The following is a 16,765-nucleotide window of genomic DNA, read 5'->3' on the forward strand; positions in this document are numbered from 1 at the left end:
CGTGTTCTGATGTGTATCCCAAAAGAAACATTGTCACTAGAGAGGAATAGTAGTTCACCTTGGCATTATTTGACAAAACCTTTCCGAATTACGGGTCCTCAATGCTCTTCAGCTTGGTAATTTATTTGGCATATTACCATTTTGATTTGAGTAATTTCAAGACGAAAAGTTGAAAAAGACAGAATCTGTTCTTCATTAACCCTCTTTTAAATAAAAAAATCATTAAATTAATAATCCTAGACAATATGAACAACTTGCATATTTTAAGTATTTTCCTTTCTAAATATAAACATAGTAAAATGATGGCCATTAGAGTAAAAATCTGTTTCTGGTTTATTCTTTGATGAACTATTTAGATTGGACCTGGTTATTTGAGGAAACTATGATAAACAATAATATAAGTTGGAGATCACCTTAATAAAATTGTTGACTTTCATAAATCTTGAACAAAAATGAAATCAATTATATAAGATCCATAAAGCAACAGAAATCAACTTTATATATTTATATAAAGTTTAACGATAATACTTGTAACTACCTATATAAATGATGGAAAATTTTCGAGACGTTCCGAGAATCGTGATTCCGAGGATATCGAGTGGCCCATAAACACTTCCAAAACTCGCAAAAAATTAAAAAGAATTCATACTAGTATGTAATCATAGAACTTTAAAGTAAAGAATTGGCATAGTTCAGCTCTAGTCGACAGTATGACTCTGATGTACTCTTAAATCAGATGAATTACCATATAGCTTAAAAAAACAGGAGTGCAAACAACCGTTTACTAATTGATACATTACCAATATAAGAAAATTGAATAATATCACCAGCGCATGTGTGTAACATCTGATTTTACTGGCAATAAATGAAAATTTTCGTAGAACTTGTCAGGCTAACATTATGTACGATGCCGTTACCACAGTGAAATTAACAATTTTCTACGCATGCTTTGTTCCAGACTTGAAAGTATTAATCTATCCTCCGTTGTATACTGTGTGATTTAATCTGACATAAACGTTACGTCTTTGAATGACAGCATGTCATTGATGAAACAAAAAGTGAAATTAAGAGAACGAACCAATTTAATTTTCGTCTATAGAATTTTATAAGACATTGCAATTGGATGTTATCATTCCAGTTAGTACTGAAGTACATTCCGATCTATTATTTGCTGTTAAATTACAGTCGGCTAAAACTGCAAAATTTCACAATTTATTTTGATATTGCTATTTTTAGAATTCCGAAACAAAAGCATGACTTTCATTTCTGCACAGAGACAGACCATAAGTATATATTTGTCGGTTTTGCCAAGAGGCAGATAAAACATTTCGTTGTCGGATTTGCTCAGACACAGATAGCACATAACTATCTTTGTCGGTTTTGCTTAGACACAGATTGAACATATCTTTGTCGGTTTCTTTCTATGTTGTGATGTTACACTATTGTTTCAGGTAGGGTGAAGGTTGGCGACTATTAAAACGTTTAAACCCGCTGCATTTGTTTGCACCTGTCATAAGTTAGGAACCTGATGTTCAGTGGTTGTCGTTTGTTGATGTGGTTCATAAGTGTTTCTCGTTTCTCTTTTTTTTATATAGATTAGACCGTTGGTTTTCCTGTTTGAATGGTTTTACACTAGACATTTTTGAGGCCCTTTATAGCTTGCTGTTCGGTGTGAGCTAAGGCTTCGTGTTGAAGGCCGTACTTTGACCTATAATGGTTTACTTTTACAAATTGGATGGGGAGTTGTCTCATTGGCACTCATACCACATCTTCTTATATCTATTTGCTATAGAACATATCTGTGCCGGTTTTGCTCAGACACAAATAAAACATACCTTAGTCGGTTTCGCTCAGACACAGATAGAACATATCTGTGCCGGTTCTTTAGTTCTTATGAATTATCTTAAGTTTTCACTACGTTTGATTCCTATTATTTTCATTACTATTAGATATAAGAAGATGTGGTAGGAGTGCCAATGAGACAACTCTCCATCCAATTCAAAATTTATAAAAGTAAACCATTATAGGTCAAAGTACGGTCTTCAACACGGAGCCTTGGCTTACACCGAACAGCAAGCTATAAAGGGCCCCAAAAATTACTAGTGTAAAACCATTCAAACGGGAAAACCAACGGTCTAATCTAAATAAAAAACGAGAAACGAGAAACATTTATGAACCACATCAACAAACGACAACTACTAAACATCAGATTCCTGACTTAGGACAGGTGCAAACAAATGCAGCGGGTTTAAACTTTTTAATGGTACCAAACTGATTCTTGGCTGACTATTACACTTTGTTCATAGAGCAAAGCGTTAAATACAAGCGGATTCCAGCATGTTTATTTCATTGCCAAAAGAAGAAAACACACTTGTCCTGCATGCTCTTTTGACGTCTTTTAATTGTTTAAGGACCAAACTTAGTGCCTACATCCTTGAACTAACAAATTTATTGCGCGCGTTTGCCATATGTAAGTGTTTCACGCATCCGTCTGTATTTTTATGAACATTATTCTAACTTACATACATAATATAAAATAAGTAGATGTGGTATGATTGCCAACGAGACAACTATCCACCAAAGTTTAAATGAAGTGGATGTAAGCAATTATAAGCAACCGTAAGGCCTTCAACAATGAGAAAACCCCATACCGTATAGTCGGCTATAAAAGGCCCCGACATGAAGAGTATGAAACAATTCAATTGAGAAAAATAACGGCCTAATTAATAACAAAAAAATTTACGACAAACAAATATGACAGACATGAACCATCGACAACCACTGAACTACAGGCTCCTAACTTAGGAGAGGCACATACAGAATGTGTCGGGGTTAAACATGTTTGAAGGCGCCAACCCTCCCCTAACCTGGGACAGTGGTGTAACAGTACAACATAAGAACAAACTATAAAAATCAGTTGAAAAGGGTTTAACTCATCAGATTGATACAAAGCAGAAAAACATCTAACAAACACAGACCGGACGGGGCATAGCATTTATACATCCCTCACTACAAAAAGTGTCATAAAGTACAGATTTGATAGTACTTACAATTACTGACAGCTAGTTTAAAGTCAATAAAGACTAATAAAAAAGCAAGTTGCTTTTAAAAAAAAAGTCAATACGTGAACCTTAGAACTTTTGTTATGCTAATTATTATTTCAACTGAATTGTAAATTATATCTCAGTATTTTCATTACCATGTGTGTGGAGGATAATATTTTCTTTTTATTGTAAAATTTAATCAGGACAATTACGACATGTTGAGAGTGGTGTTAAATATAAAGTAGGGAGATAAGGAATGTTTTAATTTCAATAGTTCATTTCTGGATGGTGTTAGCTTTCATTTGTACCAGTGTGAAAGGTCAAACTACTACCAATGGATGACACTTCTAGGGTGTTTATTGGTAGAGGTAATATTTCAACTAGAATCCCTAAGTAATTTTACGATATTTTGTTTCATAAAATGTGAAAGTTTTATTCCTACCAAATAAGACAAAATCTACTTGCTTACCATTTTATTTTGTGCCGTAAAATCCCGTACCACCTTAGAAATGGGTTTGGATCCAGCTAATACATTCAATTTGCTGCTTATACATGTATACTTAATATACATGTCCAAATCCGGAGCCTGTTTTTTTTTGTTTCCTTATTATTGTGTCTGTTTTTCGTTGGGTTTTTTTTTTGTATAAAAATATTGCCATTGATTTATATCTTGTAAAACACTGGCCAATTTGATGTCATTTAGCTCGCTTTGCTAAGACTCAACATTCAACGCCATGTTTATTGAAAAGTTCTCTCATTGGCAAGCAGTTTACCAAATATTATATAATCATAACAGTCGCAGGATAATTCGATTATTATGAAATGCGGTTCCTTAAATCAACATACGTAATAAATCTCAAAACTTTACACTGTTTTTTGCTAACTTATGTTTGTTGCCTATAATTTAGAAATTATAAACAGTGATTTGGGATTTTTTGCTTACAGTTAACTTTTCAAGCATGGGTCCCTTTTCAAAAGTATCCCAACTACTACCTCATATGTGAACTTAAGTATAGGGGAAATTTTCTACTTCTACTTGCTCTATTTTGCATGTCAAGACCATAAAACCGCCATCTCTATATTGACAGTGTAATTTGATGTTTTCTTTCCATTTGAACTTATCTAAGATATTTATTAATAGGACAGACAGATGCAGATATGTGCATGATGGTGAAAATATACCACTTATGGAGGGGGCGCTCCTATAACTTGTTTGTATAACTTTCCATTAAACTCAAATTTATTGTTTCTTAGAATAAATTAAACAAATGCAGTGTAATCTTTTTTGTTGAGAATCTTTAAAGGATATTCTTTTGTGTCAATTAATTCTTCTGAATTGATAACTGTTTCTTTTAAATTATCAATGATCATATTTGTGTACATTTACGTTTCATCATAGGCAATAAGAAAGCATTCCCTTTTTACCTCGTGTGTTTTATTAATGAAATCTTTTGTATCTTGAACTTAAAAGTTATGCCTCTACAAAAATGGTTTTATATTAGATCATTTAATCTCTCAATGCGTCTCGTGGTAGAGCTACACTTATTGATGATCAGTTGAAAGGAACATTAATTAATGTCTCCTACTAGTTGACCATTACACAATGCCTCATTAATTATTTCTAGATTAATTTAATGATTTTTTGAAAGACTGAGGTACATGTGTCCTTGTTTTGAATCATTATTATTCTTTAAGAATTATACGTATGGGAATCTATTTTTATTTTTTTTATATAGATTATCAACTATATCTTTTATTACCATATAGCACATGTAGCATAAAAGTGAGGTTAAGCGATCTGTTTAAAGTTCTTTATTACCAAGTTTTAGATATCTTAAATGATCCGTATGGAGGTGTTCTTAATTGCAGGAAGCTAATACAGATAAGAAATTTAAATGTTCCGAATGAACAATAATTAGGGTTCCGAATATTCCTCCATAGACCTTATTTCTAACTAATTAATATGCGTGAACCCCTGAGGTTTCACGCAATCATGTATCTAAGACTAGAATATCAATCAGTACAAATCCTTTATCCAATGGATTTTGTGTAAAGACTTCATTAACAGTCAGAGAAAAAACTTGACCTTGTGCAATGCCAAAATATAGGTATGATAATCGACAGATTGTAGAACCGTGAATGTACATATGTGTATAACAATATTATTAAGTATGGTTTTAATTTACTGATAACAAAATCAATATTCATACCAATAAAAACAATATTCACACATCTAATTTCAGTGTTGAATTGATAACCTTTTAAAATAGGTTTATTTAAAGGATCGATAAGTTTACCCGGACCGTATCTTATTTTCCGGACTCGGTAAATAACATCAACGTAAAAATTAGAATGTGCTATTCCGTTTGAAATAAGTTTTCTACAAGTACAGCCGAACTTCCCAACCATATCTATGGAAAAATTTAGAAAATATTTTAAGTAATTTGTGGTAACGAAAAATCCCTGACTGAATAATTTACCAGTAATACATAAATTACGCTCATTGAAATCCAAAACGTCACTACAGACACGGGCATAGCGAACGAGTTTGTATAAATAAGTCACAATGAAACATCACCATCCAAAAAGAAAAATTAACAATAGGGAAAGAAAAATTGTCCCTTTTCGGGTTAAATTTTTGTGTAGACTTTCTCGTGTAAAACTGCAATATTCAAATAAAGGAAAGGACAGTTATTGCTGTTAATATTGGATTTATTTAAAGTAAGTTCCTTTAGGATAAGTATATTATCTTGTTTAAAATAAGTTCTTTTGGGATAATTATATTATCTTATTTAAAGTAAGTTCCTTTGGGATAAGTATATCATCTTATCTAAAGTAAGTACCTTTGGGATAAGTATATTATCTTATTTAAAGTAAGATCTTTTGAGATAATTATTATCTTATTTAAAATAAGTTCTTTTGGGATAAAAAAATTATCTTATCTAAAATATGTTCCTTTGGGATAAGTATATTATCTTATCATTTATCACAGTTGGCCTTGGTCTCTTACCATTGAAACTAAATGAATTAATTTGTTGTTTGATAAATTCGTGTGAATTATAACACAGCTATGGTCATCCCTGACCTACAATTTCTACCAAAAAAAGAGACCATTATAATAGTATTTCAGTTACGCACACCTTTACAAACTATTTTTGGCCCAATTTTCTCATTATAGGGATACATCGTAACGGTTGTGTAAGATTATAGTCTTTTTTATATGGAATTATACCTGAAATATACCCTTTTTAAATTGTTTTCTCTCGGATCGAAGCATAGATAAATGGGAGCAGTTTTGGCGTCATCCATATTGAGATACTGGTAACTTCAGTAACGCGTATCTGCTTTCCCCAGTGAATGAGACAAATATCTCAAAAGACCGAAGAACATGGTCACAGTGAGGCCTTCAACAATGATCAAAAATCATCATTAAATATTACATAGTGTTGACCCAAGGTTGATGTGGTCCGATAAGGTCTTATTTTTTTTGGCTACTTGAATTCGAAAATCAACCCATCAAATAACTTCCATCAGATATACACATGACATTTATCTGTCAGACATCAATATTTAAACACTGGACACTTTTAATTTGCAAAACACTCATTTGCAAATCCGCCGCCGCCTCTCCTTAGACCTACAGTGTCGTGTAAATAACCAAAATGTGCGGAATAACATGGGATTCAATAATTTCATTGCTTTTCTGCTGTTATTATTATATATATTTTGTAATTTGATTTAGAAAAACATGGGATTTTCAATATCCCATGGGATAAGGCAAATCCCATGGGATTGACCATTATCCCATGGGATTTTGGTTAAATCCCATGGGATTTTTTTGGGTCCCATGGGATAATTGTAGTCCCATGGGATATTTGTTGTCCCATGGGACAAAAAAAATCCCATGGGACTATAATTATCCCATGGGATTTTTAATATCCCATGGGACAAAATAAAATCCTATGGAATTCAAATTATAAATATACAGTAATGTGTATGTTACAATGAATTCTGTTTGGTAGTAAAAAGTTTATAATATATATATGAGTGTATTTTGGTTTTTTTCATTTTGTCACAAACATGTTTTTAATTTGTTTATATGACAATAAAGATTATTATTATTTTGAAAATATAATAATATCTAAAGTCAAAAAATAAAATCCTTTAACTGAAATAAAATGATGACGTCTTAATAAAAGAAAAAAATATTGATTTGAAATCTTTGTCTTCTTTGTTTTATTATGAAAAATAGAACTGAAAAAAATATTTCATATTCTGACTGAATAAATTGACAAAGCACAGTTAATAGTTTACTCTTTTTATGAGGTAAAGTTTTCTTTGTTATAGTTCCATTGCAATACATGAATATGCAAATGATTTGAATCTCATTCCTTTGTGGTGTTCATAATATTACATTTATATTTGTAAATTTATAAAATAAACACTTTTCCTGTTAAGTTTTAGTTTTCTTGTTTCAGCTTGCTATGAACAATTAGTTCAGTCCACTATATAAGAGTCAAGTAAATAAATTATTTCATCCACTACAATATTCCTACAATTCTAAGACAAAACATTTATGCAATCTGTTCTTCAAAAATCTTCCTCCGTACATCTTTATTGGATGGAGCGATTTAAATGAGTGGACAAAGCAAGTTCATTTGGACAACAAAATACTAATATATTTTTTCATTCCTCCCTTCTTTCAATTGATAATTACATTGTTGCATTTACATGATTAAGTTCTTGAGCATCTATGATCATGATGATATGACTCCTTTTTGTTTATAGTAATTATGTTGAAATTTCCTCTTTCTTATGTAGGAAAAAAAACACATTCCATTTCAAATTAATAAAAAAGTCACACTATGTAGACAAAATATCAACTTTAGGTTTGCTGTTCAGTATTGACCTGTTGAATGATGATCATGAAAACCAAGATGTCTGACCTACAAATACACAAAACTCAAAAATTATAAATGAAGAGAAATACAGCAATAAAATGGCTTTTTTATCATGTTTATGTATATTTTGATAAAAATTTCATTTGAATATTTAAAATTGTAAGAACTCTTATTTCAGTGCTTTGTGTCTATGGTTTTCATATTAGTTGTTTTTTGTGCCTTGTTGCAGTCTTTCGAGTTAAGCCAATTGCAACAAATGTTTACAGTTTGTTCAAATGTTGTGCTGTTATTAAAACCACTGTCCCAGGTTAGGGGTGGGTTGGGTGCTCACTAAATGTTTATTTTATTAGTTGATATTTGCTTTGAATTAGCTGTCAGTAACTGTGAGTACTAATAGATCTGTATGTTGAGTCTTTTTTGTTAAAGGGAAAGAATAAATTTCCAGCCACATCCGGTCTGTGTTTTTGGTAGCTGTTTTTCTGCTTTGTTGCATTCTAATAAGTTAATAAAATTGAGAATAAAAATGGGAATGTATCAAAATAATTTAATTTTGGATGTAACGCGTCTTCTGATTGGCTGACGTTGTTTGTTTATCAGCTCATAGACATAATTTTGTCATGTGACTGTGACGTCATCAACGTTTTTTCATGGTTAACTACGGTTTAAAATGGAATTTAGAATTAAATTATAAGAAATGACTGTAATATTTTTTCTGTCTATTCGAAATTACATAAAAAATGTGGTGCACACTTCAAAATAACCCGCTACGCGGGTTATTCAGTGTGCACCACATTTTTGATGTTATTTCTTCATAGACAGAAAAAATATTATAGTCATTCCTTAAATAACCTGACCCAAGAGCAGAAAAAAACCCTTTTCAACTGATTTTATAGTATTTATATTGAACTGACACTTACACCACTGTCCTTAATTAGAGGATTTGGCGCCAGCAAACATGTTAAACCATGCCACATTTTGTAAGTGTCTGTCCCAAGTCAGGGGTCTATTATTCAGTGGTTGTCAATTGTTGCTATATATCATATTTGTTTTTTGTTTATTGTTTTGTGCAAAAATCAGGCACTTAGCTTTCATCTTTATGGTGTTTCCCCCAAGCATGTTTAGCATGGATAGACACCATGCCCTTTTTAAATGACGGCATGCCCTTATTGAATTGTTTTACATTTGTTATTTCATGGCCTTTTATGGATTACTATGCAGTATAGGGTTTGCTCATTGTCGAAGGCTGTACAGTGAACTAATTTTGTTAAATTTAATGTCATTTGATCTCTATTGGAGAAAAGTCTCATTGGCAATCGTACCGCTTTTTATTTTTATATCAACCCTGCCATATATTGCCTGTCATTATGTACAGGTCATCATTGGCCTCTAATAAGTAATTGCATTGCTTACATCCACTTAATTGAACTCTGGTGGATAGTGTTCTCATTTATCATACCACATCTTATTTTCATAATAATCATTATTCTAGGGCAATAACTTTTATAGAAGTGGACTTACCATTTAGGCTTTGTTTACGTCTGTAAATCTATTTTTGTTGATAATTTCTTTTGTTTATAGTTTCCCTTTATCTTTAATGTTCTTGCCCTACACATAAAAGGGTAAACATTATCATTTAATGACAATAACTACTATTACATAATGAGTAGGCAACTGACAATTTTGGATCATTTGTATTTTGTCTTGCTCATCATTTTTGCTTGATATTATCAATATTCTATGAAAATGAGGTCACAGTAACATTAAACTTGGCAGACAGACATCTTCTTATTTTTATATGACACCTTGTAGTCATTCCATACACCAACAAGTAGACATATGCTTATAATATCTGATAAAATGAATAAAATGCTCCGCTGGGCGCAGCTTGATACGACCGCAGAGGTCGAACCCTGAACAGTTGGGGCAAGTATGGACACAACATTCAAGCTTGATACAGCACTGAATTTGGATTGTGATTAAATAATTGACACAGCATAGGTTTCTGACACAGAATGAATGTGGTCTAAGAACTTAAAAATTTTTAATTTACCTATTCAAACCATATCATTATTATTTGCTTTTATATATAAATCAGAAATAACCAATTTAAAATGGAAAATTTTAAAGAAAAAAAAAGGAAAAAAAGGGGAAAAAAATCCCCCCCCCCAATTTTTTGAACCCCCTTATGATTCATCACCCCAAACTCAATCCCAGCCTTCCCTTTGTGGTATGGTACCTTGCAGTACAATTTCAGAGAGATCCATACACTTATACACAAGTTATTGTCTGTAAACTAGAAAAATGCTTGTTTTTTTGGCCCCAAATTCCTAAAAGTTTAGGGCAATTACCCCCAAACTCAAACCCAGCTTTCCCTTTGTGATATGGAACCTTGTAGTACAATTTCATAAAGATCCATACACTTACACACAAGTTATTGTCCTGAAACTAGAAAAATTCTTGTTTTTTGCCCCTTTTTGGCCCCTTATTCCTAAAATTTTGAGGCAATTACCCCCAAAATCAATCCCAGCCTTCCCTTTGTGGTATGGTACCTTGCAGTACAATTTCAGAGAGATCCATACACTTGAACACAAGTTATTGTCTGGAAACTAGAAAAATGCTTATTTTTGGCCCCTTTTTGCTAAACATTTTGGGCAATTACCCCCAAACTCAATTCCAGCTTTCCCTTTGTGATATGGAACCTTGTAGTACAATTTCAGAAAGATCCATACACTTACACACAAGTTATTGTCATGAAACTAGAAAAATTCTTGTTTTTTGCCCCATTTGGGGCCCCTAATTCCTAAAATTTTAAAGCAATTGCCCCCAAAATCAATCCCAGCCTTCCCTTTGTGGTATGGTACCTCGCAGTACAATTTCAGAGAGATCCTTACACTTGAACACAAGTTATTGTCTGGAAACTAGAAAAATGCTTATTTTTGGCCCCTTTTTGGCCCCTTATTCCTAAACGTTTTGGGCAATTACCCCCAAACTCAATTCCAGCTTTCCCTTTGTGATATGGAACCTTGTAGTACAATTTCAGAAAGATCCATACACTTACACACAAGTTATTGTCATGAAACTAGAAAAATGCTTGTTTTTTGCCCCTTTTTTGGCCCCTAATTCCTAATATTTTGAGGCAATTACCCCCAAAATCAATCCCAGCATTCCCTGTGTGATATAGAACCTTGTGGAACAATGTCAGAGAGATCCATAAACTAACACACAAGTTATGTCTGGAAGTTACAAGAATGCTTATTTTTGGCCCCTTTTTGGCCCCTAATTCCTTAACTGTTGGTACCATAACCCCCAAAATCAATCCTTATGGTAAAATTTCATAGAGATCCATTCACTTAAACTAAAGTTAGAGTGCGAAAACCAATGTGTCTTCGGACGACAACAACGCCAACGTCATACCAATATATGACCGTATAAAAAACTAAGAAAACTTAGCATTGACCAAAGAACCATAAAATGCGATCATGGTTATATGAATCTGCCAGACAGACATGCACACCTTACAATCGTTACATCCGCCAAATATAATTTACCTGTTGCTTAAAGCATATGATGAACTGACAAAACAATGCAAACTTTTCATTGACCAATGAACCATGAAAATGAGGTCAAGGTCATATAAAACATGCCAGACAGACTGTGCATCTCACAATCATTCCATTCACCAAATATAGGGGCCTTATTCATGTTATTACCTAGGAATAGTGATGTCATGGACTAGGAAAATTAGTCTGGGGACATAAATTACTGACATCGGACTAAATATACTAGTTAATTCTGTATCCATGCACTTTTTATACTAGTTATATTTGTCTGACCAGACAATTTATCTCAAACACTAGTTCTCAGAGAGACATGTCACCTTATCTTGACACATTATTCTGACTCTGAACAAACCAGTATTTGCTCTTACTCCTTAATAATACTGCGTGCTTAGGGGAGAAGCAGCAAATACCAACTTTAAAGTCTTTGGTTTTACCCGGTTGGGTTAAAAATAAACAACCTTCTGCATGTGAGGTGAACACGCTACCACGAGACCAGGCAGTATAATATAAGGAGTTTACCCAAGATTTAAAGTTTCCAAGTTTTTGCAAAAACTGGATCAAAATCATCATTGAAAAGCAATAACTTTTTAATAAGATTTAAGTTTCTCTTTAATTATTACAGTTTTCGAGATAAAAAGGCAAATTCAAGAAATATGAAGAAAAAAAAATGGTTAAAATCTGTATTTAAGGCAACAACTCCTATGAGTCAGCTGCTAGTTTTGATGCAAATGGACAGTAGATTTTTTTTTCAACATTCTGAACATTTCTACCCTTGTCGGATATTGTCTATCTATTTTAGCCTTTTGTAGCTTCTTACGCAGTTTGGCTTTTTAGCCCATTGTTGAAATCTGTACGGTGACCTATATAGTTGTTAACTTCTACGGTTTAAGTTTCTGTTGAAGAGCCGTCACATTGGCAATGATACCATATTTGTATATGTTTTTGTCATGTAGGTGTAAGGAGACAACCTTTTGATTTTCTGGTGGGATAAAAAGGGGAGACAGATTTGTTATCACCTGGCCTGGTAAGTTTTTCAGGGTTCGTAAGGATAGAAAACCCGGCAAATTGTAACAAACCCCTGTGGTACGACCATATTTGCCAAAAGATTAGTCCAAATAATTATGACGTCTTGCAAGGCTATTTTAACTTTTTTCTGGGCACGTAATAGTCAAAGTTGTGACTGAGTGCGGAAATATGAAGATAGATAGATAGAAAAATTATAAAGGGACATAACTGAAGAACGGTAAAAGTGACGCTACCCAAATTTGAACTTGATCTGAGTTTTGTGGTAATAAGCATTGTATGTAGGTCTCATAACATTTGGTTGAGGCTAACTTAAGTAGAGAACAGAAACTAAAAATTCAGCAATTTTTCTATTTGTAAACACGCATAACTCTAGAACGGTTGTGTATAAGTTTTATAACATTTGGTTGAGACAAACTAAAGTTAGAGAACGGAAACGAAAAATTCAGCAATTTTTATGTTTATAAAGGGACATTACTCAAGAATGGTAATTTGTCGCCACCTAATTTCGTACTTAATCTGTATTATGTAGTAATAAGCATTGTGTATAAGTTTCATAACATTTGGTTGAGGCAAACTAAAATTGGAAAACGGAAACAAAAAATTTGTACTTGATCTTAGTTTTGTGGTAATGAATATTGGGTATAGGTTTCATAATGATTGGTTCAGGCAAACTTAAGTTACAGAATGGAAACTAAAAATTTGCAATCGTTCAATTTATAAAGGGGCATAACTCAATAATGGTTAAAGTGACACTACCCAAATTCAACTTGATCTGTGTTTTATCAGTGGAAGTCAAAATTAAACATTGCATTGTATAAAGCATTGATTGTAGTTGATTCAACTATAATAATGGACAAAGGGAGATAATTCCAATTTTAAAAATTACTTGATATTTAGAAGAAAATAAAAATTTTGCAATTTTCCCATTTATAAAGGGGCAAACTCAAGTTAGAGAACGGAAACCAATTTTGGGACGTACGGACGTATGTACGTACAGACGGACAAGGGTAAAACTTAATGCCCCCACCGCTACAGCGGGGGCATAAAAATAATAAAATACCCTTGCTAGACGTCATAATTATTTGGACTACCAAAAGATGTAACCTAATTCTTACTTGTTTGGGGAAGAGGGGATTAACCGAACCACTATTCAATCTAAATCAGTGAACTGAATTATTGTCTTCTGCAGTAGTCCGAGTCGACATCTGTAACTAATCATGCAAATTGATAGTCAACAGTATACCTTTTTCCAGGGGAATATAAGTATTTTTCAGAATGTCAGTTCACAAAGAATCACTGGTGATAGGGGAGTGTAACCGATAAATTGATCCTGAATCAGATAAGATTTTCCAAGGACGTATAACTAACACAATACGTCCTTGGATTTTCCCAGTAACGGAGAACCCCTTTCTTTGAGTGAATATAAATAGTGACGGGGGTCTCACAAATAAATTTAAATCTGAATTACAGGAACATCGATTAGCAAAGTAAACTTACATATTAATCTCGAAGTTATTTACGGTAAAGACAGACTGTGCTCCTGAATTAAGGTATTATACATTTGTGTATTTTACTCGGGGGGAGGGGGGGCACTTCCTATATACAAGGTGATATGACTTTTTCCAGCTTGAAAATATGGGAATAGGTGGGGAAAACTATCAGAAATATATGATAAGGTCGATAAAGTTCCAATTACTTGTATATGAAAAGCCCTGTCATTTTTTCACAGCCGAAAGTCTCGCCGTAAGTAAACATTATATACATAATCTTAGCCTTAAATATTCCACTTTTCCAACACACCCCACGAAAACCAACCAATATGGGAAAAGGTTACAATTTTACCCTCGCAATATATGAAAAGGTATAATACATTTTTAAGATCTAAATTATATGAATAGGGTGGGGTAACAGAACCCCAGCGACACCCCCTATCAATTAAGTATTGAAGTGCCCCTCCCCCCCCCCCCCCGGAGGTATTTTACTGCTACAAGATATTTAAATTGCTAATCACGCACCCGTTGATGAGCAGAGAACCATACTTTCAAGCCAGGGGCAGTCTATACTAACAGTTAGTATAGAAAGACCCCAGGCTGTAAAAAGGCAGGCAAATCCTAACAGTACTGTAACTTAATGATACATGTATATCAAGTTACAGCACCTCACCCAGCACAGTTAGCACACTGGTGTGTGTCAGTCTTATAATATAAAACTGCGTAGGTTCATATCGTTTGATTCAACGTTTTTTCGGATATTTTTTAGGACCGTTGTCAACTTGACATTGTCAAATCCGATCGCGACCTGCCACTTTGCAACCTGACCTGCAAAAACATAATTCGACTAAAAACAATGCCAGTCAAAATTGCTTTTTGAGACTGGGCGACTGAAAAAGTTTTAAAATGTGACCTTGTGACCCTACTTGGAATTCTTCATTCATCGGCGTGTGTCGGGTTGGCTAAAAAGGGGGCATTGTTTTTTTTTCTTGGGACAAAAAAATTGTTTCTATCTCTATTAAAAAAAAAATTAAGACCAATCATAAACTTTTTTTTCAAAACTCAGTGTCGTATTTTATTGTTTTCCCAACAATTTTTAATAAAAGCTTGAAATGTTTGTTTCACTTCCCTCTGACTTCCCTCCTGATTTTTTTCTCAAGAAATTATAGAATTAGTAAATGGATATATATATATGTCTGTGGTCACCGTCATGCAGTTAGATAAGAAATTCCATCATGCATCATCAAATAATTCATGTGTATTTGTGACATCAACATAACTGAAACATTATATTATTTCCCAGTAATTATGTAAATCATTTTGATTTACAATTATATATGTCTGGGACTTATGCATGTATATATCTCACAGGCACTTGTCTCAGAAAAAAAAATCCTATATACTTTAATAAAAGTATATAGGAAAAAAATTCTGACACAAGTGCCTGTGATATATTTGTCAGTCCCAGAATAATAAATATAATTGTATCTTAATCTTTGGGAAAATCCGATTATTAAATTGTTAAATTCTTTAACGTCATAATTATATCAAAGTTTACTTTTAAAGTTTTAAATTTTAAAGTTAAAATGAATATTCCGTTTTGATCTGAGGAAAAACTTTTTAAACTGTAATGACATGGTCAGTCAACTGATTTGTTGCATGGCTGATTACAGGTAATTAAAGCATGCAGTAATTTTCCATCACGACAGTGCGTGTACCCTGGGGTGTGTATAACGTATTAGAAATATCATAGTTTTCTAGAGAACATCCTGTCTATGTGTAATACAGATTGATGACATTACACAAATTTTTTTTCGTTAAATGTAGTTAAGTATCTGTGTCCATTCCCTATTGCAACACTACAATTCTTTCGAAGAAAAAAATGTTAAAATTAAAAAAAAAAATCATTTATATAAAATGAAGAAGAAAAAAGTAGAAAATAAACTTATGTAACTACGCATTGAGTAAACATAATTTCACTTTACATGTACAAACCCTTGAGAAAACGTATATATAGATGTGTTTAAAAAGGCCAATTCCCAGTGGATTTATTTCACACTAGGACCACAGGCACTTGTCTCAGAATTTTGTTTCCTATATACCTTATTAAGGGACTTTCTATACTAACTTAGTATAGAAAGTCCCTGCTTAATATAACATTAAAAGTATATAGGACATTTTTTTTTCTGAGACAAGTGCCTGTGACTAGGAACTAAGATAACTAGAACTAAGTTCATTGGAAAGTCTTTTTGTCTGATACATGTATACCTATAGATAATGTACATAATTAAGAACAGCTTCAAATATATGCCTGTAAATTAACGGTACGTCTAAAAACCGCTCAGGACCTCCTGAGTGCAGACAGGACATAAAAAGTCACTCAGGACATGTATATATGTTTTAGTGAGCGTTGAGGGTATACATTCGATAGATAATTTAATATTTGATCTTATAATTTTGGTTTTGATAAAATCAAACCAACATTAAAGAAGTTATTTGGGATACGTCATGCATGACCGATTATCATATTCAATACCAATCATCATTTTGATTACAACGTTTGATCTTTAATAATTAGGACTGATTGGTGATGGTTATAAACACATACAAGTAAACTTTGCAAACAAACAAAAAAAATAACGTTTCCTTGGAAAAAATATAAAAATACATGAATATTGTTTTTACAAAAAAAGTTAAATAAATTCTTCGTTTTGTATGTAATAATTGAAGCCATTTAGAAATAT

General features: G+C 32.8%; 1 long non-coding RNA gene across 1 annotated transcript; it reads right to left on the reverse strand.

The window, feature by feature from the left end:
* Nucleotides 1–7,346: 7,346 nt before the first annotated feature.
* LOC127710054 (uncharacterized) lies at nucleotides 7,347–11,508 on the reverse strand. Its single transcript, XR_007985917.1, has 2 exons — nucleotides 9,464–11,508; nucleotides 7,347–7,990 (listed from the first exon to the last, which is right to left on the reverse strand). It is a non-coding gene; the product is annotated as an uncharacterized LOC127710054 (long non-coding RNA).
* Between the last annotated feature and the right edge of the window lie 5,257 nt (nucleotides 11,509–16,765).

Source organism: Mytilus californianus, unplaced genomic scaffold (genome assembly GCF_021869535.1).
Source record: "Mytilus californianus isolate M0D057914Y unplaced genomic scaffold, xbMytCali1.0.p SCAF_7, whole genome shotgun sequence".
Classification (NCBI taxonomy): Eukaryota; Metazoa; Mollusca; class Bivalvia; order Mytilida; family Mytilidae; genus Mytilus; species Mytilus californianus.